Source organism: Terrapene carolina, unplaced genomic scaffold (assembly GCF_002925995.2).
Source record: "Terrapene carolina triunguis isolate 2854851 unplaced genomic scaffold, T_m_triunguis-2.0 Scaffold85, whole genome shotgun sequence".
Lineage (NCBI taxonomy): Eukaryota > Metazoa > Chordata > Testudines > Emydidae > Terrapene > Terrapene triunguis.
Genome location: NW_020664436.1, coordinates 51,092,252 through 51,118,003, shown reverse-complemented (window position 1 = coordinate 51,118,003; position 25,752 = coordinate 51,092,252).

Below are 25,752 nucleotides of genomic sequence, written 5' to 3'. Positions count from 1 at the left end.
CTGGCATATGACACACTGACTGGAGGTCTAACTTCTGTTGTTGCGTTGCTATGTGCCAACATCGTAGCTCCATCAATAAATAAGTCATGAGTCTGGAAGTCATGAGACCTAGGGTTTCTTCCTGGCTCCATTATGATTTGCTGTGTGATGCTCAGCAAGGCTTGGTCTACACTACAGACTTATGTCGGTATAACTATGTCACTCAGGGGTGGGGAAAATCTAATGTGGATAACTAATGGACTGGAGAAAAGAAACCCAGATGTGAGATAATATATTTATTCTCCAACCACTCATGATGCAAGTTGTTCTCTGTATCTTTTCCAATTCAAAAGGCAAAATTGGCCAAATTCATCCCTGGTGTAACTCCACTAAAGTCAATGGAGTTGTGCCAAGGTTGAACCTGGCTAATTCTCTAAGCGTTTCCTCTTCGCCCTGAGGCAAATACCTTTATCTGCAAGTTGCAACTGAGCCTGGAAATCCCACCATTATTTCCTTTCCTTTTTCCCTCTTTGATATTGCACACTCTTCTCTTGTTTTCTCTTGTATTTATATTGCCAGTGGCCAACAGCAGTACAAGGAAGTCTGAAATAATGTAAAACCAGCTCGTATGCTGTCTTTAAACCCAGAGAAGGAGAAAAGAAAGGAAGAAGGTTGACAGGTAGAAAGGTGAGATCTCTAAATGCTCCAGATATAATTCTTATTTGTCTGACAGTTATACCTGGAGGCCCGGTGCTGTACAAACACATAGTGAGACACAGTCCCTGCCCTAAAGAGCTAACAGCCTAAAGAGCCAAGACAGACAGCAGGTGGGAGGGAAAACAGAGGCCCAGAGTATGAAGTGACTTGCTTAACATCACACAGCAGGACAGGAGCAGTCTGGACAACAGATCTCACGTCTCCTGGCTCCCCATTTGGTGCCCTCTCCACTACCCCATGCTGCCACAGAATATTGATCTGACCTCTTGCATGAGTCTCTGAGCTAACCCTCCAAGCCTGTTAACATTCACTTATCACCAGGGTATTGTAGGCTATGACCTGCTTTCCTTTCATAGCACTCCCTAACTATAATCACTAATACGTGTTCCAAATTCAGACAAGTCCTTATTATGAGCGCTCTCGATGAACATGCACTTGATGTATCTTGTAGAAATGCTATGATTTGCAGGATCTCAGCATTCCCCAGTTAGCTGGCCATGCATCAGTAGGGCACTCCTGTGCCTTTCCAGTCAATCTCATGCTCTAGCCCATGGGATTAGTTGGAAATGATTAGGTGAAATGAAATTAGATGGAAATGATCAGCAGCTGCATTTCCCCTGTACTGATTTATTGTATGGCAAGTAGAGGGCTCCAGTAGGTGTCTAAAACAGTTGGCTTGAATAACAAGTTTAACTAATGTAATGACCACAGACTCCTAGAATGGTCCATATGTGCATGCCAGGATTAGGGCAGTTCAGATGATCTGATGTTAATAGAGGGGGAGGAGAACACAAAGGGATGGAAGCTCAGTGGGCAAGTTAGAGTTGCTAAAATATTTACAGGCTGCCTATTTTAATAGCAGCAGAGGATAGATGACAGGAAGGCTGCAGCACAGAGAAAAAGTTCAATCTGTGTATATTTCAGCTGCAAGGATCAGCATTAGTGTTGTTCTTCCAGCCATAGAATTTCACCTCCCCCCTTCTCAATGCTTCCTCCTAATGTTCAGCTGCTAACCAGTTAGCCGCCTGCTCAGCTGCACACCTGCAGTGGCTTTCTCCTCAAACCGCTGCTCTGGAGTTTTAACCCTTTACTACAACTTATAATGCATCTACATTGCTCATTTGAGACCAGACTTTCCCCTCCACTTCAATGAAAAGAAGGGAAACAAAACTGTCAAATAGTAGCTGTGGGAGTGGGATCGTACAAGAAATGTGTGGTTTCCCTTTTCCACTGATTGCAAGGCAACCTTTGCATGGGTGCACCACTGTGGGTGGGTAGGGGGAAGGCTGATGACAGCAGGCGCTCAGAGGTCTCTGGTGGTTAAACCAGGAAACTGTGATCTTAAATAATTTAATCTGTAGATAGTGAGGGCCTGGAAGACATCCACTTTCTGCTGCATTGTTCCCCCTTCCAGCTTGTACAGATTCCTGGCATAACTTAAATGCCGATGCCATCAATAATTAACTTATGCTGATTTCCTGGTTCCCTCACTGCCCACCACCCATCGCCCTCCTCTCACTCCCTGCTTGCCCTTACCAGGGTGGGATTGACAGCAGGGACACTCAGGGACAACTTGGTAGCAGTGCAGGGGCGCATAGCCTACATGAAACTTCGGAGATCCATGTGTTCCCCTCTTGGTTCAGTTCCACTAAGGGTGGAGGAGACAATGTCTGAAGAAACTATCAAACAAGGAGTGCCTACAACACACAATAAAGCAGGGTCATTGGTTGGGCCTCTCCATACTCAGGGGACCTATTCTGTAACATTACTGTTATAATCTACCTTCCTTCCCACATTTTGCCTCTTTGGCTCAATCAGTCTGAGTCATGTTAGAAAGTCACCAGTTTGGAACTGTCAGGGCAACACATCAGCTGGCCATTAGAGTTCAAAACTATCTGTGCAGTTGCAATGTCTGAACTGGTTTAACCCAGCTTTAGGTCACATTTGACATGAGGGGTACATTTCTAAATAGTTCATAAAGGGTCAATAAATGATTAATAGATTTTATAAGCATGTTCCTGATGGTTGTATGTTCCAAGCACAGCAGCAGACTGTATTACAGGCAGGATTAAGCCATGGTTATAAGGAATTTATTGACCTATTGGAATCTATAACAATTCATTAGCCATTAATTTATGATTTGTAGAATCATAGAAATGTAAGGCTGGAAGGGACCTTGATAGATCAGTGAGTCCAGCCCCCTGCACGGGGGCAGGATTAAGTAAACCTAGACCATCCCTGACAGGTGTTTGTCTAACTTGTCTCCAATGGGGGAGATTCCACAACCTCCCTTGGAAGCCTGTTTCAGAGCTTAATTACCCTTATAGTTAGAAAGTGTTACCTAGTATCTGACCTAAATCTCCTTTGCTGCAGATTTGCTGATTACTTCTTGTCCTACCTTCATTGATGAATCTTTGCTAAATGTACCCTGAATCTAAAGTGTAACCCAGGTTTTCAAACACGGATTGGTCTGTAGTCAGAACAGGGCCTTGTTATTCAGCTCTTTTTATACATCAATGCTGAGATTTTCAAAGGAACCTACGAAAGTTAGGTGCTCATCTCCTATTGAATTTCAAGGGAAATTGGGAATCTAATTTCCTTAGGGCCTTTTGAAAATACACCCATCCCCCTCAAAAATATCAAAAAGGAAGAGGAAGTGATTCTATCAGAACAAGTAGGAATGAAACAATTGTAAAGGCTGACGCTGGGCAGAAATTGATCGCTTGACTTCTGAGCTCATGTATCTGTGAATTACAAGGCTTTAGCAATAAATCACCCTTGGATGACAGTTTATTTTGTGCTTCTGATTAGTTAATTATAAGTGAAAGTCCATGGTTCATTTATAAAATTCATGGAACTCTTTTATAACATTAAAAGCTATAGGCTTTCAGAGCCACCTACGTGATCTGGATGCCCTATACACAGTCATTTTAATGCAAATTGTACATCCAAATCCTCTAGTCAGCATTGAAAATCTCACCCAGAGAAATTGGTGGGCAATAGTTTATTTTTAACACAAGGAATTTAGGCCCTGGGCCTTGGAATGTCATGCTTGCTGGCATTGTGTTGGTTTGCACCCCTTGGTATGCTTTCCAAGTGGCTGTAATATGCAGATATTGAAAGCTAGGATACAATTGTCTTGTAACTCTCTTTTATTCTGGGTTATAGTTTTCCATATTCCTTGTTTTTTTGGGGGGGGGGGTTGTTTGTTTTTTGTTTTTGCTTGCTTGGGGGTGAAAAGGTTGAAAGGTGAAAATGACATTTTTTTCCTGGGATTCTCAGCCCAAAATAATGGAAACTTTTCCATGTAATATCTAAAGAGTGGATGTTCTATGCAATAAGGAAACTGAAAAAAACTGGACATAATCACATGAAATGGATATAGAAAGCAGAAAGGAGAAGTCAAGAGGTCCCTATAAACACACACACACACACACATATATAGAAGACTGACAATGTGCTGGTGATCTGCAAACATCAAAGGAGATTTGGGCCAGGATCCTGCAAAAACTTATACACATGCTTAACATTAAGTATGCAAGTAGTCTCATTGACCTCAATGGAAGTACGCACATGCCTAAAGTTAAGCATTTCTGCGAGTGTTTGCCGGATCAGGCCCTTGGCCTCTGCTATAACTCCATGTGTCCTCCGTCTCAACTCTTTTACGTTAACGTTGTTGCAAGCAGTCCAGAGGACATTATGCTTATTTGATTTCCTGCAAAAGTTAGTGGCCTTGGATGGAAATAACTGTAAGATGAGCTAGATGAGGGTATAGAACCCCCTCGTCCCCCAAATTATAAATATTCAACATTGCAGATTCCTTCTAAATGAAAAGCTACATTCCTTCCCCTTGGAAACAATCTTTATTCCAAAGGTAAGGATTAGCAGACTGAATCACAGGTTCAGAAAAACATTGTATCTCAGGTTGTTCTATTATTATTATTAATAATGGCAAAACTTTCCAGAGGAGCTCTCAAGATTTTTATCCGTGTGGACTGTTCTCAGTGGATTTCATGTCAGGACCATTACAAAACTCTTTGAGACTTCTTGTCCTCCTCCAAAAGAAAAGAAAATGGTTATAAAAGTTTGGAGGCCTCCCAGAGCTCTCTGTCTATGCACAAGAAAAGAGCCCCAATTCTTACACCTACAAATCGCAGCTGTGTTTTGTCTGGTCAAAATAGAGTCATTGGATACTAAACTCATAGGCGCCAACTCCGTGGGTGCTCTGTGGCTGGAGTACCCACAGAAAAAAATTGTGGGTGCTCCGCACCCACTGGCAGCCCTGCAGGTCAGTGCCTCCTCCTCCCTCTAGTGCTTCCTGTCCATTGATCAGCTCCTCCCCCTCCCTCCCAGCGCCTCCTGCCTGCCGCAATCAGCTGTTCCGTGGCATGCAGGAGGCACTGGGGGGGGGGGGGGGGGGGAGGGGGGGGGGCAGGGGGGGGGGGGGGGGGGGCCTGGGTCAGGGGGAGGAGGGGGTGGGGGGGGGGTGGGGGCTTGGAGGAAGGGGTGGAGTGGGGGTGGAGCAGGGGTCAAGCATCCCCCGGAATCTGAGTAAGTCGGAGCCTATGACTAAACTCCACTGTAGGAATTCTACACCACATCTTCTCCTGGTCCTCAGCATAGAGGGCATTTCCAGGAGAAATGGGGGGGTGACTCTCTGGAAATCCCAAACTGCCAAAATAGCCCCTTGGAAGCCTGTTTCTGAGGATCATCACTCACTGCATTCACCTGAAATGACACCAAAATGTGGAATCCAAAACCCTTTAGTTCTCAGGGTGAGGCTTGTGTGTCATCACTTCTACCTGTTCAAGGATTGTCATTAAACATACGTTCTGAAGCATGATCACTGGAAACTGTTTTGTACCAAAATTAATTAGTGTCCCCTGTCCCAGCTTCTGAAAAACATTCTAAGTTCAGCAAAGTGTCTTTGCATTTTATGGTCCTATTGCTCAGGGGATACTTTTCAGGACATGTAAAACATATTTGTTAGTTTTGCCATACTGTCACTAAGCACCTGAAAAGAAAAATTACTCCAACCCTACCCCAAAAAGAAAGAGGCACTTGTACACATGGAAAGACGCTGAAATAAGGCTGTGACAGAGGTTCATAGACACCATGGATCCTGTTTAGAATTTCCAGTCTCACATTCCATGGTGCATTTGCACAACAAGGGAGCTTTTCAAAGGCGCAAATGGCAGTTAGGCTTTGAAAATCTCCCCCAATTGCCTTAGCATAAAACCCTATTACATGCAGCCATTTCATCTCTACAACAGAGCATGTCCCAGCACCCCTCTGCCTTCATAGACTTCTTACCCCTTCTGGGCCTCTAAACAGTGGTTAAAGAGGTGCTTTGCTACCCACCCTTCCCTAGCTCCTGAACACAGGCTATAGTTATTCTACCTGCCTTTCGGTTGAGGGCCTCTCCCCGTCATCTACAGAATACGATGGTCGATTTTTCAGTGGCTTCCTCTTCTGTTTCTTCAAAGCTCCCAATTTAATCTGCCTCTGTCCAATGCAGTCGTGGTTATAAGAGGTTTATATTCCTATGCACACTGATGAGGTAAGCCATGCTAAAACTCTGCTGCAACTTTGCGTGCCTAAAACATAGCACTCGAGTCACCTTTATACCACCTGGATTCAGCCTGCCCTTGCGACTGCTGTGGCCCTTAGCATCATCTGCAGCAGCCCCAGGAGTGGCTCAGGATTACAGCAGCCTCCATATAGCTGTCAGTGGTCTGCTCAGCAACCCAGAAAGGTATAGCACTCATCACCAGGGCATGTCCTTCCTGTCCTGGCATGCCTCCTACATGAGGGGGCGGGGAGGGGAGAAGCATAGGGCTGCATAGACCAATTCTATGCAGCTCCTGTACTAGAGGTATTCTATCCTTGGCTGCCGTCACCCCCTGGCCCATTTCTACCCTCAGTACAGAGCATCAGGCATAGTCTGTGTTACTGAAGTATTGTTTGCTTCACTTGCAATGAGCCAGATGCAGAATGGAATATTCACTTACATCTTCTCCAAAGGGGGAAATACAATAAAATCATTATGAAAATATACGCATTGCAAGTACCTGTGGATATAAATGCCCAACAAAGCACGACTACAATCCTGCAGACACTAAGCCACTAGATTGAATTCACTGGCACACCCAATTAGAAGAGAGAGAAGAAATTGTGCACCAGTGTGGTCATTCTACTTTTACACGGTGCAATGCCATGAGTTTTAATGGTGTCACACCAACATACAACTGGAGTAAGGCAGTGGTGGATCAGAGCTGTATTTTTTATGTGCATTACATTTCATAGTAGGAACTTTCTTTCTCCCCCTCCCCACAGTGTCATTTTGGCCAGCTATAGTTTGGGATGTTTTGTTGCACCAGCTTCACACACTCATCCAAACTGTACAATGGGGGAGTTATTTGTATATATGATTTATTTATATACGGTATATGATATATATATGTATGATACTGCAAACAAAGTCTCATAAATACCCACTCTTTCCAAGCACCACTAGTGGGGAAACATTCTCGAGGAGAAGGAAACTGTATTAAGGTTGGTTGAACCAGTCTGGAAAAGATAGGAACTGGCTAAAACCTTTCACTCAAAATTAAAACTAAACCAGAAATAAGCTTTCAAACCAGCACAAAAGGTTATGGACATTTAGTCTCCCTCTTTGCAAACCTTTATACTTCTGGATGCTGAGCAGATAGGGAAAAGCCAAATCACCATGAGAACGTCTGTTTTCATGAGTTTCCCAGTCCAATTGTATAGGCTCAAAGGTTCAAATAAACTTGGCTAAACATCTGATGATAGCCGCTAAAACACAAGCAATTTTCAATGCATAACAATTTTATGGAACCTAAAATGCTTATGAACAATGCTATTTTTCTGTGTCCATAGATGATGATTTATTAATATGTACACATACACAGAGTCATCATTATTAATTATTTGTATTGAAGTAGGACCTAGCAGCTCCTGTCATAAGCCAGGACACTCTTTTATATAGCACTCCCCAAACAACATCCCTATTTTGGGGCATTTATCCCCAGACTAAGATTCAAATCTCTGAGGCTCTCCAATTATGGTTGGGTTCTTTCCAGCCATGGTAGCGAAGTGGAGAAACTAGCTCTAAGAAAGAACTAACTACAGGATCGAGCCATATTCTACCCAAAGAATCTCCCTGATAAATCAGTAAGGATTAGCAGCCAAAGACTAGAGAGGGAATCTTAAATACACACACTTTATTAGCCCAGCCACAGCTCTCTTTTGGTGCAGATTGAAAGCGGACACTTGAAGAATTGGGTTCTCTCATCCATTCTATTGACAAAGAGGTTGTATGAATAATATATATACTGTCAGGGCCGGCTCCAGGCACCAGCGAAGGAAGCAGGTGCCTGGGGCGGCCAATGGAAAGGGGCGGCACTCCGACTGTTGTTGGGGAGGCACGTCCAGGTCTGCGGCAGCAATTCGGCAGCGGGACCTTCACTCCTTCCCTCCTCTTTGGCGGCAATTCGGCGGCAGCTCAATCCAGTTTCTCTCTCTTTTTTTTTTTTTCCTTCGCCGCTTGGGGCGGCAAAAAAGCTGGAGCCGTCCCTGTATACTGTAGAGATATAGTACCATCTAGTGGTTCTTTTCTTCACTGAGCTCATAAATTCTTTCAAGGAAAAACCTCCCAAAGAGTGTTTGCAGATCATACTGCTGAAAGACTTGGCAGGTGGAAGGGACTAGAGGCAGGCAGGCAGGCAGGCAACCTGCCTTCATAACAGAGTGTAGGTGTTAACAGGCCTCCTTGCTCCAGGAAATATCTTCTTGGGAAGTTCTGTGGGTGGAAGTAATGGACTGCTTCACTATGTTCTGCAGAAACAGGAACCTAGTATGCAACCTGCCTCTTGGTTCTGGCCGTGAGCAAGTCAGCAGGCAGTATGTCTCCAGACAAGCCAGCTAGCAACTGTGGCAGTATTGCCAACCCTAAGCATTCAAAAATCACAAGGCTGGCTTAAAAATCGCAAGATTGTTTAAAATAATGCATTTAGGGTTCTTTTTATTTACTTTTAGGATGCACTTGGGGCATGTCTTCAAGTTTTTCTCTACAACCACCAGGGCTAGAAGTTTACTGCTTTTAATGAAAGCTAAGATTTTGATGTCATCCCAGAGCTGTGACTTGGACACAAAAATAGTAAATATTGCAAAACTCATGATAAAATCATAAGAGTTGGCTACTCTGAAGCTAGCATATTGCCAGAAAGGTGCATGTGACCTTCCTCTGTGTGAATTATTTTACCAAAAACTGCCTACTCTCAAAGTCATGGGAAATTACAGGAGCTGGAAGCAATTTTTTGAAAAGAAAAAAAACAACAAGATTTCTCAACAAAAAGGTCATGTGAAAACATTGTTGTCCCGATGTTGGCAAGTGAACATTGGTTATTGTCAATTGAGGTCATAGGACCACTGGGCGTGCCCTCCATATGTTACATGGTTTAGTGGAGTAAGCAAAGGGTTGAGCGCCAAGGATTCATAAGTATTATTTCTGTCTCTGCTTCTGACTGGCTTGAAAAAGGCCTTCTACTTATATGGCACGTCATATGCACCATTACTACTTGAGAGGAAGGATGGTCCACTAGCCTGGGACTTGGGAAACTTGGGTTCAGTTTCCTATCCTGCCACAGACCTTGTGTGTGACCTTGGGCAAGTCATTTACCTTTCTCTGATAGATTGAAGCGCCCATTATCAAATACTTGCTCCTCATGCAGCTGCTTATAGACTGTGGTCAAGTCACCCCTTAACCTTCTCTTAGTTAAACTAAATAGATAAAGCTCCATGAGTCTATCACAGGGGTGGACAAACTATGGCCCACGGGCCACATCCAGCACGTCAGAACATTTAATCTGGCCCTCAGCTCCCGCCGGGGAGCAGGATCGGGGTTTGACCCGCTCCAGCACTCCAGCCAGGGAGTGGGGTCGGGGGCTTGCCCTGCTCCATGTGGATCCCAGGAAGCAGCCAGCATGACCCGCCTCCGGCTCCTAAGTAGTACGTGGAGGCGTGGCCAGGCAGCTTTGCGCACTGCCCCGTCCACAGGTGCCGCTCCCGCAGCTCCTATTGGCTGCAGTTCCTGGCCAATGGGAGCTGCAGAGGTGGCACCTGCGGATGTGGCAGCGCGCAGAGCCACCTGGCCGCACCTCGGAGCCAGAGTGGGGACATGCCTCTGGGACCTGCTTACAGTAAGCGCTGCCTGGAGTCTGCACCCCTGAGCCCCTTCCCGCCCCCCATGACCCAATCCCCTGCCACAGCCCTGATCTCCCTCCCACCCTCTGAACCCCTAAATCCCAGCCCAGAGCCCCCTCTTGTACCCCAAACCCCTCACCCCCCCCCCCCCTGTACCCCAAGCCAGAGCCCCCTCCCGTACCCTGAACTCATTTCTGGCCCCAGCCCAGAGCTCGCACCCGCAGCCCACACTACCTCCCGCACCCTTACCCCCAGTTTTGTGAGCATTCATGGCCCACCATACAATTTCCATACTCCAATGTGACCCTCAGGCCAAAAAGTTTGCCCACCCCTGGTCTATCACTATAAGGCATGTTTTTTAATCCTTTCATCATTCTCATGGTTCTTCTCTGAACCCTCTCCAATTTAGCTACACCCTGAATGAATTGTGGGCACCAGAACTGGACACAGTAATCCAGCAGCGGTCAGTATCAAATTCAGAGAGAAAATAATCTCTCTCCTCCTATTCAAGATTCCCTGTTTATGCATCCTAAAATGGCATTAGCCCTTTCAGCCACAGCGTCACATTACAAGTTCACGTTCAGCTCATTAGCCACCAAAACCCCCAAATCTTTTTCTGTCCCTGCTTTCCAGGCAATTCTGCAAATACAGTCCTCATTCTTTGTTCCTAGAGGCGTACATTTACATTTAGCAATGTTAAAACATATATTCTTTGCTTGGGCCCAGTTTACCAAGCAATCCAAATTGCTCTGAATCAGTGATCTGCCCTCTTCATTTTTATCATTCCCTCAATCTTTATGTCCTCTGCAGACTTTATCAGTAATGATGTTATGTTCTGTATGGTATGACTTCAGTGAGACTACTCACCTCCTGAAAGTTAAGCATGTGCTTAAAGTGCTTTGCTGGGTTGGGGCCTCATTTAACAACTGATGATTGTTCCAGTAAGTGTTTGTGACTGAAACTTACATCACAAGGGCAATGTGTAAGTTTGTTGGCAAACAGTGATATTCACTTTGGGATCCTTATCCTACACACTGTAAATAAAGACTGATGTCTAGGAGAACTGTGTCTAACAGGCTATCAAAGTGAAGGTGTGCTAAGCATGAGAATGGCACATCAAGGGAAGCATTGCCACCCCTCCAAGAACAGCAGCTGCATCTTGCAAGGAGTCTGTGCCGATATGGGTAAGAGCAGTGCAGGCGTGTTTGTTTCTTTACTAGTCAGCCATGCTGTGTGTATTGTTCCACATGGTGCTATATCCATCACAGCTGGTCTAATGGCACTATAAAACTAAAAACTGGTATTAGAGATTTCTAAACAACTCCATGAGCTGAAAATTACTGTTCAGAGAAGCAAATCTCCATGTTGACAATTCCACGATTCGCAGTGCACAGATTGTGTGCATTGGGATAAAATATTTATGGGAGAGCATAAAAATGTTGAGGAGTCCTTGTGGCACTTTAGAGACTAACAAATTTATTTGGGCATAAAAACGTTGTATGTTAGACAACGTATCACCCTTCAAACGCATTAGGAATATTCAAGAAAGCTAGCAGCAGAGCTCATTATGATCTTAACAGCCGCGTCTCGTGAATGAGGTATTTTATTGACAGTCACAGCACCCACGAGCCAGCTAAGAAAAGAGCTTTACTGGGACTTCCTGCACAGCACCAAAGTTAATGCCACCATCATTTACAGACCCTGCGGGCTCAATTGTGCAGTGATTATTCTCGCAAAGCATTCTATTGACAGTGATGTATGTTCGCTGGCTGAGTGAGGATTGCAGGATGAAGCCAATAGGCTGGAGTTCCCCCCACCCACAGAATCTTAGCTCTCTATCATTATAATAGGAGTGCCAGTGATGGGGGAATCATAGAATATCAGAGCTGGAAGGGACCTCAGGAGGTCATGTAGTCCAACCCGCTGCTCAAAGCAGGCTCAATCCCCAGACAGACTTTTGCCCTGGATCCCTAAATGGCCCCCTCAAGGATTGAACTCACAACCCTGGGTTTAGCAGGCCAATGCTCAAACCACTGAGCTATCCCCCCCAATATATAGGCAAAAAGTTGGAATTCTCCTCATTAAAGCTCTTTTGTGTCTTTTGCAGAGAAAACAAAAAATATCACTATTTAGGTCAGCTTACCAAGGCAGAGGCCAAGAGGAACTAGTTACACCTACTTTTTGGTTTGAGTTGTATATTCACCCCTACAAAGTATTTACCATTTTCCCCCACCAGTGCCATTTGATTTCTCAAAGTGTAGGTACTTTTCTGAAGAATACCTATATTAAGAATGACAAAATTAAGCCTTTTTAATAAGGAGTTCATGCTTTACAACAAAACAGAGTTGCCAAATGGTCATGGCATTGAGGTCATATGAAATGTGAGATGGTTTCACTGAAAGTCTAGGGGAAATGACTTTTCAAATGACATATGACACAACATTAAACTCCTGGTCTAGGAAGTGAGCTTCTTTCCAGTTAGGCTGTGCCTACATTGGTATACAACAAATTGTAAATGTGCTGAAAAATGCATTTTTCAGGGCACCAAATTTGTTCATGCATTTGGGTCAGATTCAACAAATAGTTATGACCCCAAAAAGGGGGTGGGGGAATTTCTTTTTTTTCCAAAAAAAAAAAAGTGTCAACGGTTTGGCTGAGCCATTTTGAAATACAGTAACTCCTCGCTTAACCTTGTAATTATGTTCCTGAAAAAATGTGACTTTAAGCAAAATGATGTTAAGTAAATCCAATTTCCCCATAAGAATTAATGTAAATGGGGGGGTTAAGTTACAGGGAAATGTTTTTTGCCAGACAAAAGGCATCATATACATGTACAATGTAAGTTTTAAATAATTTTAAACAAACAATTGAATACTGTACTCACCAATGATGATTGTGAAGCTTGGTTGAGGCAGGGGTATAGCAGGATTGGGGCGTGGAGACTTGCCCTGCTCTGCCTGGCGCTCCTGCCGAGGAGCGGGGTTGGGGGCTTGCCCGCTCCCCAGCTGGAACACCAGGCGGGCAGAGCGGGGCAAGCACCCACGCCCCAACCCCGCTCCACGGCAGAAGCGCCGGGCAGGCAGAGCGGGGCAGGGTGAGCCAAACAATCTTATAACGGAACATTTCACAACTTTAAACGAATATGTTCTCTAATAGATCAGCAACCTAGTAACGAAACAATGTTAACTGAGATGACGTTAAGTGAGGAGTTACTGTAAAATGTTTTGACTTTTTGTTTGGAAATGGCATCTCATTTTGAAATTTTGCTAATTTTTAAAAAACAAAAGGATGAAAAACACCCCAAAATGACCCCAAAGGATGTTTTTGTTTGTTTTCATTTTGGTGAGTAAACCAATAAAAATTCATGTTTGGTTTGAACTGAACCAATTTTTTTTTCTTTTTTCAGTTTGGCCTCTAAACCAAAAAATCAGTTATTCACTCACCACTAGTGTGAACACCTTTAGCTCAGTCTTAGCGGGTTGAACTATAGCTTAAGGTCTCTGCACTAAAGTCTTGTCTACACACATGATACCTTACCTTACCATGATATGGCCCATTGCACTGGGCAGTGGCTTCCTATTGTTACAAATAGTCCCTGTCTTCTCCAGCTTTCAGGCAATCAAATCATAACTGCCCCTTCGTGCCCAATTCATTTCTCATTCTGCCTTACTTCTCCATTCATTGCACTTAAGCTTTCCTTTATTTCAGCCATATTTGCTCATTGAGCCAGTTGCCTGCAATTCTCCAAGTTCATAACATTTATGATTGTTCAGACTACAACCATACACTGCCATTGAAAAGTCTAGGTCAGAGGTTCTCAAACTGTGGTTCGTGGACCACCAGTGGTCCGTGAGATACATTCAGGTGGTCTGTGGATAGTTCCCTCTAAGGTGTGCGCCTGGGCAGCCGCACACAAGAGAATGAAGGGCCACCAACCTAATTAATGGAGCCACACCTGCGCGGCTCCACTAATTAGGTGCCTGGACCCTGGAGTAGATGCACATGTAAGGTGAGGGGGTGGCCTTGGGGGGAATAAGGGATAAGTGGGAGAGGCAGTGGGGTGAGAAGAGGGGCTGGTGGGAATTTGGGATGTGCAGGGCTGTGGCAGCCAGAGAGAGGCAACTTTCCCCAGCTCCAGGGCTACGGCTGCCAGGGAGAGACAGCCTTCCTTCCCAGCCTCAGCTCTGTGGCAGGAGAGAGACTCCCTGCCTTCCCAGCCCCAGCTTGAGGGCTGCCACGACGGGGGAGAGACCCCTCTCCTTCCCAGCCCAGCTCGGGGGCTGCCACCGCATGGGAGAGAGGGAGAGACCCCCCTCCTTCCCAGTCCCAGCTCGGGAACTGCCACGGCGGGGGAGAGAGGGCACATCCATCGCATTAGAAAGGTAAGACTACTGATAATAAATTATGAGTTCTGTGCTTTTATTTGTAGAACAAAAACAAGTGAAAAGTTTTTTTTAATATAACACTTTTATCCAAAGCGCTTTACAATAGTTAGCTAACGGTAAAAACAACATTTGGAAAGATCATTAAGTGGTCCGCCGAGACCCTCAGCAATTTTCAAGTGGAGCACGAAAAAAAAGTTTGAGAACCACTGGTCTAGGTTGAGCCTGAGTCTCTAATTTGGCTGGCAGGTGGGAGTTGATGAGGACACAGTAGCAGAGTACTCCATGCCATCGAGTGAGGGAGTATCCCATTGCACAAGTTTTAACTATGGAAAATTTCAAAAGCTTTGGTTTGTATGGTATCTGAATTGTCTCCAGACCATCTAAACCTCTTGGGAACATGAGATTGGATCAGTTGCCTCATAGGTGTGGCATTCTTACAAGACTTCCAGGACTTTCTGCATCCAGTGGGGCCAAAAATACTACAAAACCATCTTTCCTTGTGAGATTTGGGCACTTTGAGTGTGAGAGTTTGGGGGGAGGGGCAAAATGGAAAAGAATTTGATGGGGAAAGAAACCAACAACAAACTTTTAACATCAAAAGCAAATTATCTGGGTTCAAGGAATGGTTGAAGTTTCAGGTAGGTTCTTATTTTACCTGAAATGTGTTCCTCCATCTTATGTATTATATACTGAACCTTATTGCCTGATAGAGACATGGCATTATGAGATGGAGGCTTGTTCATCTTTCCTGGCCTGAGAGAAGCTGTAGCATTTAAAGAGAAGTTATCAGAAATTCAACAGTAGGGAAAAATTTGCCTTTACAGAGGAGTATGGGCAAGCCTCAAAAGTTATGCTTCACAGGCCTTGGATTTCCTGGTCCAAACTAGGAAGGTCCCACAGTGGAAGTAAGCCTCAAAGATGAATTATATTGGACTTTGCTGAGGTCTTGGGCTTCATTTATTTAATCACAAAAATAATTAGCTTGTCATGGAAATATCAGGTTTATCTCAACCGTCCCTTTCTTAAAATTTAGATTTTTACAAACTGCACCCATAGGTGCCTCTGTCAATCATTCTGCACTTCTCAAGGGCCCATCGTCACTGTGTTCAGGCAGGATTTGAAACATCTATGTGAGGGATAAAGGATGTTCCCTCAAATTAAGAAAGCTTCTCTCTCTCTTTCCAATATAAAGAACCATCCAGGAAAATTTCTCCATGAGCCACCAGTTGTCAGAGTTCATGAAGACATCGTTTTGTGGTTAGAAAACTCCTAAAATACCTCATAATCCTAACACTCCTTCCTATTTATTCCCAGTGATGTTTGTACATATTAAGATGTGTGCTCACTGTAAGTTATAGCTAAAAGCACACGCTATGTTTGAGTTATTTTACTGGTGAAATTCTTTGTGAATGCAGGTGAGCAGAGCTGCAGAAAGGTCTTAAAGCATAGACCAAGGCAAACGGTGTGTTTAGTAAATTATGTATGTAACCCTTCTGCCAGGTGGAGTCGGCAGCGACCAGGGCTGGGGTCAATACCTAGAGTTTCCTTTTCAACAATACAACACAGAACCAAGCCCCCACTCAGTAACCTGAGAAAATTACACATCACCCCCTGGGTGCCTCTAGAGGCAAAACTTCCCCTCTCACAAGCACAGCGTCTGAGTGTAGAAAAGAAACTTTTAATGAAAGGAGGGAAGTAACTTGGCATTAATTTGGGGAAATATTGCAAGCAGGTTTGATAAACATAAAACCATTAGCCATACACCCACCCCCAAGTACATTGGGCAGTGTCTTTTTTACCTCAGGTTCTTGAGTCCGACAATCAAAAGTTCCTTTAATATGCCCCTCCCTTTTCCCTCCTCCCTCCACCACACCCCACTCACAGTTATTGGCCTTGGTCAGTGAAGACCCAGAGTTCAGAGGTGCATCTGCAAAGTTCACCTCCTACTCTGGCAGGGGGGGAGGGGAAAAGGCATCTTACTCGCTCTGCCATCCGGGTGCTTCCTCTGGCACCACCCCACCCACCACGCCATTCCACCGGCTACTTGTTCTGCATGCCACTCTGCTGTCCACCCCGCCAGCCACACTCTGCCATTCTGCCCTCCGCGCCACTCTGGCATCCAGCACTGATGCACACCATCATCTTCGAATGCCACCTGCTTCTTTACTGTGACCTCTGCACTCTTGCTCTTCACTGGCATCCAACCCCCCTGCTTAGTGAGTTCAGTTCAGTTGAGGGTGATCCCCTCAATCAAGACTGGCTAATTACAGTTCTGCTGCCCTTTACTCGTACAATAAGGAGAACAACATTTAATGACTCCTGCATTCAATACTAAAGTGATTTGTAACCCAACACCAGCCAAAGTTGATCAATGCAGCTCTATCTGCTCATACTGAGGCAGAGTGGGTGTGTTCATGTAAATACAGTCTGGTCCTGAAGCCTTTTCCGCTCCCCAGCTCACCACTAGCTGTCTGGAGAGAGCTCATTCAGACACTGCTTACATGTAGAAGCAGCAGGGGAAATTCATTCCTAGACTGAGAAGTTATTAAAAGTGTAGAGCCAGGGACAGGAGTGGCGGAAGCGCCCTAAAAGTGTGGGGGGGGGGAGGGGAGGACAGAGGCACCTGAACTATGCCCTGCCCCTCCGTGCCACCCCTTCTTTCTGAGGCCCCGGCCTTGCATCACCCATTCTCCCTGAGCCCCGTCCTCGCGCCATCCCTTTCCCCAAAACTCCACCTCTCGCTCACTCCTCTCCACCCCTTGCCCCCACGTCGCTCATCCTTATGGCTGGTAAAAAGTGATGGGACCATGGGCCCCTGCCCAGGGACCAGATCAGTGCTGCAGACACACACCCTTCTGTCCTGCTTTATATTTAGAACCTAATAAAGAAAAAAAAAAAAAAGGCAAATTATACAACCATGCAGTTTTAGGGAAACAAATGTGTCATTCAACGGAAGATATAAATAATCACTTTATAACATAATGAAACTCTTCATCCGGTGGCTACAATGTAAACTGCTGTCCTGAGTCCGGTGTAACCACTGTATCTAGTTTATTATTCTCTTTTCCACAGAGGTGGATTCTTTTTGGGAATTAGGCCAGCTCACTTGATAGTCATATTTTCCCATCAGCTGAGATCAGTCACCGTACTCCGCACCCTCAATCCAACCCCTGTTCTTAACTGCAGCTGAGATTCTCCAGTAGTGATACTGAAACCACTTGCAGGAAGCACCTCCTAACCCACCATTCATGGACTGAGCAGGACAGAGGAAGGAGAGACAGGGCAATCAGAGACCATGTGATAGAAAAAAGCCTGATCTTCCTTTCTCCTGATGATTAAGCCACTTTCCCCCAGACTTTATCAGTTCAAAAACTTTATACACTAAGAGTTTATTCTGCTTCCCCACAACACACCCGCGCCATTTTATATATGAGTACGGGAGCAATGCATGCATATAGACAGCAATATACACCTTTTAGATTGGGGTGGGCAAACTTTTTGGCGAGGGCCGCATCTGGGAATACAAATTGTATGGCGGGCCATGGATGTTCACAAAATTGGGGTTGGGGTGCGGGAGGGGCTGAGGGTTCTGTTGGGGGTGCGGGCTCCAGCGTGGGTCCAGAAATGAGGAGTTCAGGGAGTGGGAGGGGGCTCCAGGCTGTGGTGGGGGAGTGTGGGGGGGGGAGGGCTCTGGCGGGGGGGGCGGGCCCGGGGCGGGGGGGGGGGGGTCGGGGGGGGGGGGGGGGATCAGGGCTGGGGCAGGGGGATGGGGTGTGGGGAGAGGCTCAGCCGTGCAGGATCCAAGCGGTGCTTACCTCAAGTGGCTCCTGGAAGCAGCAGCATGTCCCTTCTCCGGCCCCTATGCGGAGGCACAGCCAGGCGGCTCTGCACGCTCCCCGTCTGCAGGCACCGCCCCTGCAGCTCCCATTGGAGCGTGTAGGAGCCGGAAGGCAGCTTCCGGTAGTCGCGTGGAGCGGCCCCCAACCCTGTGCCCCGGCTGGAGCGCCGGAGTGGGGCAAGCCCGAGACCCCACTCCCCAGTGGGAGCTTGATGGCTGGTTTAAAACGGCCAGTCCACGGGCCGCAGTTTGCCCACCCCTGCTTTACATTTTCCTCTTGGTAGGAGGGGAGCTCACCTAAAGACACTGGGTCAGATCATGGTGCCCTTCCTCTCAGGGTCACTGGCTCAAATCAGTAATGGCAGAATGTCTGTACTATTTGATGACTTTTGACTGCTAGTCTGAAATGAGCTGATGAGCTCCTCACCACTGGCACTTTTGCTGGTAGTCTGCTGGGTATTGAGACTGACCTACTTTCCGTCAGCCCAAGAGGTGGTCTGACCCAGTCAGAACTGCAGCACATTGGCAAACATGAGGGGACTTGTACAGTTCCTGTGTACACAAGATAAAGTCAGACTTAGGTCTCCATGGCTCACAATGTGGCATTACTTTTGCCTTACAAATAGAAAAAAAGCCCAACAGAACCCCTCGGGCAAAGATTCTATAGTATATAAGAGGTACAGCATTAAACACATGGCACAGAGCCAGAGAAAGGCCTCTTTGCAAAGTGTAATGTAAAGGCAATGTGGGCCTTTTTGAGGAAAGAGGCTCTGATTCCGCGTGCATTTTAATTTCAGGAATAGATTAGAACGTCTCACAAATTAGCTGAGGCAAAGAGGATGAGCTCCTCATTCCACAGCGGTGAGGTTTACCTTACACTGATGGAATGAGAAGGGGCCCCAATTTGTATTTCATCCAGCAGCCCCATAGCCACGGTTTTAGGAGCTTCCAGACCTTTATAATAGGAACCCACGGTAGGGGTTGAACATGGCCAAAAGCAAAAATAGCAGCACTCCTTTTATCATGCCCAGCAGCATGTGTTTCACTTCTACACAATATGGTGACAAAGGTTCATGGATAGGCTGGGAATCTTCTCCTCGCCCAGGCAGCTTTTACAGCACTCATCACTTTGACATTTACCAGAAGCCTGGGGGACAGTTTTCTTTTCCACGTGTTGCAGCCTGACCCTAACCTTGCAGTTCAGGCCTTGGTCTTTATAAAGATTACATTGCAATGGATACATCCTGAGGAAAGGGTGCAGTACGCTTTGTGTGACTGCTGTCCAAAACTCCTGAACTATATTAACCTTCTGCGGGGGCTTGTTGCGGGAAAGGGGGAAAGAGACAAAACCAATCCTGTATTTGTACTGTCACTGTTAAACAATACGCTGCTTGCACAACCTCCTGACTGTCTCTTTATCCTGGTCTCCACCCCACTCAGCTGGAGAGTTATAGCTCTAAGGGGAAAGTTTAGAGCTTTCCCTGCAGATTTAACCTTCACAGGGCTGAACCAGCTATTGCAAAACAGCAAGCCAACCAAATCATAAAGGGCTGATTTTCCTCTCAGATCTACGCAGTGGATCTCAACTCCACTACTGCTCTCTCCCCCTAAATGAGCCGAACTCCTGCTGATGTCAGTGAGACACCCATGTACGTGGGGCGAATGGAACGCCAGATGTGAGGTTTGCGGTGCAGGTTGGAGAGAATTTTGCTCATCAATTCGTGTCCTGTCAGCAGCGTTTAAGGGTGGATCATGGTCCCTCTACAGAGGCAAGCATAGTTACTTAGGCCCCTGAGCCTGCTCCCATAGTAGTCACTGGAAGTTTTGCCTTAACATCAGCAAGCTCAGAGATGAGGCCCACAGGTGCAAAGAGAAAACAGATTTCACGTATGGCATAGCATAAGACATACAGAGGGCAACTTCCAGTTTAGACAAGAGAACACAGCTCCTACTTCCTAGGCCAGAAGAAGGCTTCTTTTGGCTTATGTAGCATTCTTGCTGCCATCCAAGGCATGCAGGGTCTAGATGAGATCAGTGCCCCAAAGGCATTCTAATTTCTGAACTTAAACTGAGCAAATATTTGAGTGGTCTAGAAGAAAGAGCAATGATGGTGTCGTAGAAGTGCTTTGGCCCAGGCTTCAATGAAAGTATAGAGGTAGTTCTAGTTTGACATCTATCACGTTTAATAACAACCCACCTTCACCACCCTTCCATGCACATTCTGCACTAAAGATTTACCCTCGTCACATGCCAAAAAGTCCTTGGTGGCTGTTTAATGAAGTGCAACTCTTTCCATATCCATAATCCCTTATTCCTTGCTCCAAAGTATATTAAGCAGCTCTTCTGTTAATGGTGCAATGAAATCCATATTGTTGCAGATTTGCAAATGTTTTTCTTGTCACACACTCTAATGTGAAGCACTGGTTTTTTTCTTTGTGTGTTCACACACCAGGGCCAGCCCAGATAGAGGCTTCAAATTATTTCAAAGCTAAGAGCCACTACTGCTTGTGGAACTCTTCTGAAAAATCTCTATCTGGGCCTGATTCTCATTTACACTTTGGCCCCTTCACACCAAGAAGCTTTAACATAGGTGTAAATAAATGTAAGGGCCTGATGTAACTGAGAAACAAGCTTTTCTATTTTAAGACAATGCTGTTTATTTTCTTGCTATGCTTCCTCCACTCCCGCTCCTTTTATTACTAAGGAGATTTACATAAAACCAGGAACTTTCTTTCTTAAGAACTGATCCACTTCTTCTGTTGAAGTCATAATCCTGTGTTCCTGACAAGTGGTTGCAGTGGAGATTATGACGACAACTAATTATGAGTTCTTTACTAGGAGTCCTTGTGGCACTTTAGAGACTAACATATTTGGGCATAAGCTTCCGTGGGCTAAAATCCACTTCATCAGATGCATGGAGTGAAAAACACAGTAAGCAGAATATGTATTATAGCACATGAAAAGATGGGAGTTGCCTTACCAAGTGGGGGGTCAGTGCTAATGACCCAATTCAATTAAGGTGGAAGTGGCCTATTCTCAACAATTACTTTTGTAGTGCTAATGCGGCCAATGCAATCAAGGTGGCCCATTTCCAACAGTTGACAAGAATGTGTGAGTATCAGCAGAAGGAAAATTACTTTTTGTAGTGACTCATTCACTTCCCACTTATTCAGGTTGAGAATAGGCCACTTCCACCTTAATAGAATTGGCTCGTTAGCACTGACCCCCCACTTGGTAAGGCAACTCCCATCTTTTCATGTACTATAATATATATTCTGCTTACTGTATTTTTCACTCCATGCATCTGATGAAGTGGGTTTTAGCCCACGAAAGCTTATGCCCAAAAAAATGTGTTCGTCTCTAAGGTGCCACAAGGACGCCTCGTTGTTTTTGCTGATACAGACTAACACAACTACCACTCTGAAACCTGAGTTATTACTGTTATTCCTTAAAGTGCTCACAATATGTTCAGCTCAGTACAAAACTCAAAAAGAGGATGTGGCCTGTTCAAGTAGAATCTGAAAAAGAGCTCTCTCCTAGCAGTCAGAGCACAGGGTAGGAGCCAAGAGGCAAGATTCTGTTCTGAGCTTCTAAGTGGTGCAGGTCAGATGATCTCTCAGACCAGGGGGAAGCAGAGCTGAAGTTACTTTAAGCTGCCTTTGCACCCTCCAAATTCTGGGATGCTCCAGGGGACAGAGTAGTCCCCAGTGTAATGTGAACAGGCCTCGGGGGCATTAGTTACTGCAGCCTGTCCCCACATGAATCTGAGCAGGAGTGCTGTCTGGAATCTCCATAGTAACACAAACTACAGCTCCCCTTCCAACTTCTAGCCACACTGGCACATCCTCTTATGCCAGGGTTTATGAAGAATTAGAAGGCAGCCACAAGCTGTCTACCTCAGTTCCTGCATCAAGGGACTTTTCCCCCAGCAGGATGCAGGGCTTCTAGAGCCCCTATATGCCAGTCTGCCCTTTAATCCAACCAACAGGGGGCAGAGCAGGTGTGAGAATTTCAACCAAGAACTTTGTAGCCAAGACTCTGACCCTAATTTCTTCTGTGGGGTTGTTCAAGTGGCTTTGGCTATGACTCCATGAGAGGATGAGCATCCTCAACTCCTTTTGAAGTAAACCCCTTGCAGGTATTAGATTAAATTTGCTACATGAGTTTTTCCAGAAGTAAAATGAAAAAATCCTTCCTACTTCACAGATGTGCTGATTAGCTAATGGTGATACAGTGCTTTGAAGATGGAAAGTGCTCGGAGTCATTAAATAGCAGAGGCCAAACAAAACCCCTTTTTTATGCAAAATCTTTCTGGCATAAAAAAGACAGACCAAAGTCACACAGGAAATATATATCAGCAGAATTGTCCTTTAAAAGGATTATTTGACAATGTTTCCCACAGGGTCTCAAAGGCTTTTTAAAAGCTGGTGTTTGTTGGCAATATCTTTATCAGAGAAGTGGTTTCACAACACATATGATTTGAGGGAACACTTGATGTGGACATTAGATTAATTATTGCTGTATTGCTACGAAATTTCCTTAGAAATTAGGGGTTTGCACATTTGGATCCTTACAAATGTCAGGGATTCCAGAGCCCTGCAGAGAAGCGAACTCAGATGATCTGGTGGTCCTTTCTGGTCTTAAATTCTATGACCCTCCTTCAAAACTTTCCTCAAAACTCCCCTTTGCTGTGAGGCTTACAAAAAATTGACTCTCGTTTGAGTATTCTTGTAAACATGTTGGTCCCAGGATATGAGCGAGACAAGGTGGGGCAGGTAATATCTTATATTGGACCAACATCTGCTAGTGAAAGAGAAAAAAGCTATTACCTTGTCTCTCCAAAACACCCAACTTCTCTCTAAAAAGCTTGACAATAGTTAGGTTGCTAGTGTGCTGAGGCCACTCCTATGAAGCTGACCTATATTGTCTCATTGTTTCCTTGAACATCCCCATTTGTGTGTATGCGTCCATCTGTTGTCTCGTCTTATACTTAGATTGTCAGCTCTTTGCATCAGGGACCAGCTTTTTGATCTGTGTTTGTACAAAGGGGCCCTGGTCCGTGACTAAGACTCCTAAGTGCTATAGTAATACAAATAATAAGTACTAATAATTCTCTGTCTAAACTACATGCCCACCCCAGTCAAGAATGCTCTTTTCCAGGAGTAGTGAATACTTCAGCAGAGATTTCACAGTGTTGACTAACATTAGTCAGAAATGGTTGCAAAACAACACTGACAAGTACATCCAAGTGTGTGACAGCATAGGTAAAATATGAATAGCTAGGAGGAAGAAAGAGAAAATGTGTATGTTATCAGGCCAAAGAGCAGTTTCTTGTTCAGTCCAGGAAACTCAGACTGTGCTCCTGGACAGAATGTTCACTCCCTGTTGCCAAAATGCCATAAACTATAACATTTCAGCAAAACCTCAGAAACAGTGTGGTTGGAAATGCACATTTTTCACGTGTGAGGGGCATCTGAATAAGTGAATGAATCTTGGACCAAGAGAAAGAGCAAACAAAGAAACAGGTTTATAGCTGGAGCATACTCATTTCACTATTCTACTGAATATTCAAGACACATTTTTATTATTTTTTGCCCACCTCTAGCCCCAACTGTGAAAGTAACATTGAATAGATACGGGAAGGAAGAGAGAGATGGGTCCCATCACAGAAGTCTAGAAAAAAAGATACGGGTCAGATTCTCAGCTGATCAAATGTAGCTCACCCAGTTTACACAAGCTGAGAATCTGGCTCCATGTTTTTACATTCTTGAGTTCCTCTAGCATCTGAACTTAATAATAAATATCTTCTTCCTTTGAGTCATTTATTTACATTATGGTAGTGCCTGGAAGCCAACCAAGTTGGCACTCCATTGTGCTAAGCTTTGTGCAAACATAGAGCTCTGTGTAGCTCAAAAGCTTGTCTCTCTCACCAACAGAAGTTGGTGCAATAAAAGATATTGCTTCACCCAGCTTGTCTCTCCAATATCCTGGGCCCAACACGGGTACAACACTGCGAACATATGAATAAAACAAACATTCCCATTTGAAACTATGCTTTGTTTTGCTTTTCAATTGGCAGAGAGAAACCAGATTAGGAGATAAAGCATCAGCCAAGGGGAAAGTCTCAGGCCTTTACATTTCTCATTGCAGACATATAGATTAATGCCTCAGTTTACCTACCTATAATTAATACTTTGATCCAAAGGTTTAAGTAATTATTGGTAAAACCTTTGGACTACTTGGATGAAGGTATTGTCTATGCAGTTTTTACATTTCCATGATCCAGGTTTTGGAGAAGGTGCTCCCCTTACTACAGCATTACGATACAGCATTTTAATTTTTTTTTAATGGAAAGGAGGAGTTATGTGAACATTGCCCCAGTGAAGGAAATGGCCTGAAACCATCCCCCGAGTCAACTGATTTAGAAAAAACACTCTCAGCAACATATGGTCACAAAATCCTTTTTGATTGGGAGCAGGCTTTTGTGCATGTCATTAGTGTAGTACACCCAAGTGCCATCACATTCAATATGACTCAGAGCCACAGAGATGCCTAAAGATACATTTGACCCTCCGGGATAGCAGACTCTTCCCACAGTGCATGCGAAGAGAGAAAGCTGTCAGCACTGAAAAAATGATTAACTGTAGGAATATAATTATGAGCTACAAAAGAACTCTTTCTGCTCTGAAGTAACCTAGTTCTATTCTGAGAACACTATGCAGCACGGGAAGGATAGTTTCCTAATCAAATTTCCATAGCTGTGATATCATTGCAACTCTGTGTACAATACATAGCATGCTAGCTACAGTCTCTTGTTGGGGGGGGTGGGGGGAGATGGGAAGAGAGACTGAAATATAGTGATTAAACATGGGCAAAATTATCTAGTCCCAAGTATCATATGAAAACAAGGATATTTTAGCACCGGCTCCTAAATTGAATCCATCATTGATTTTTAGCATTTTCTATCAGCAAATGCTGTGACATTCCTTCCCAAGACAAAAGCATGAATTTTCAGTAGGCAAACAATTAATCCTCTTCAGGCCAAGTGACCACATACACCCCTACCCCGATATAACGCGACCCGATATAACACGAATTCGGATATAACGCGGTAAAGCAGCGCTCCGGCGGAAGGGGGTGGGGGGGGCTGCGCAATCCGGCAGATCAAAGTAAGTTCTATATAACGCGGTTTCACCTATAAAATGGTAAGATTTTTTGGCTCCCAAGGACAGCGTTATATCGGGGTTGAGGTGTACATAGTTTCTTGTCTTCCATTTTAAGAAATCGAGACAATGATTTTTTCACAAATCCCAGAAAATGTTATTTTTTCCACCAGCAGCAAGAGGGATTTTTGCCTAGCTCTTGTACTGACGCTACAGAAAAAAGAACTCTTCCTGTAATACTGAGTAAACCCTTGCTTTAACTCGTGCTGCCCCCAAAGGAGGAGGAAAATGAATGATTAAAATGGTGGCTGTGTCTTTTCTCTATTAACGCAGGCGCTCAGAATTAATTGGACATGTTTAGTACTTCCTGAATATATCTGTCTTCTTAGGTTTCCATGATAAATGGTCTATAATTACTTAGAACTCCTGTATGCTTCTCTGG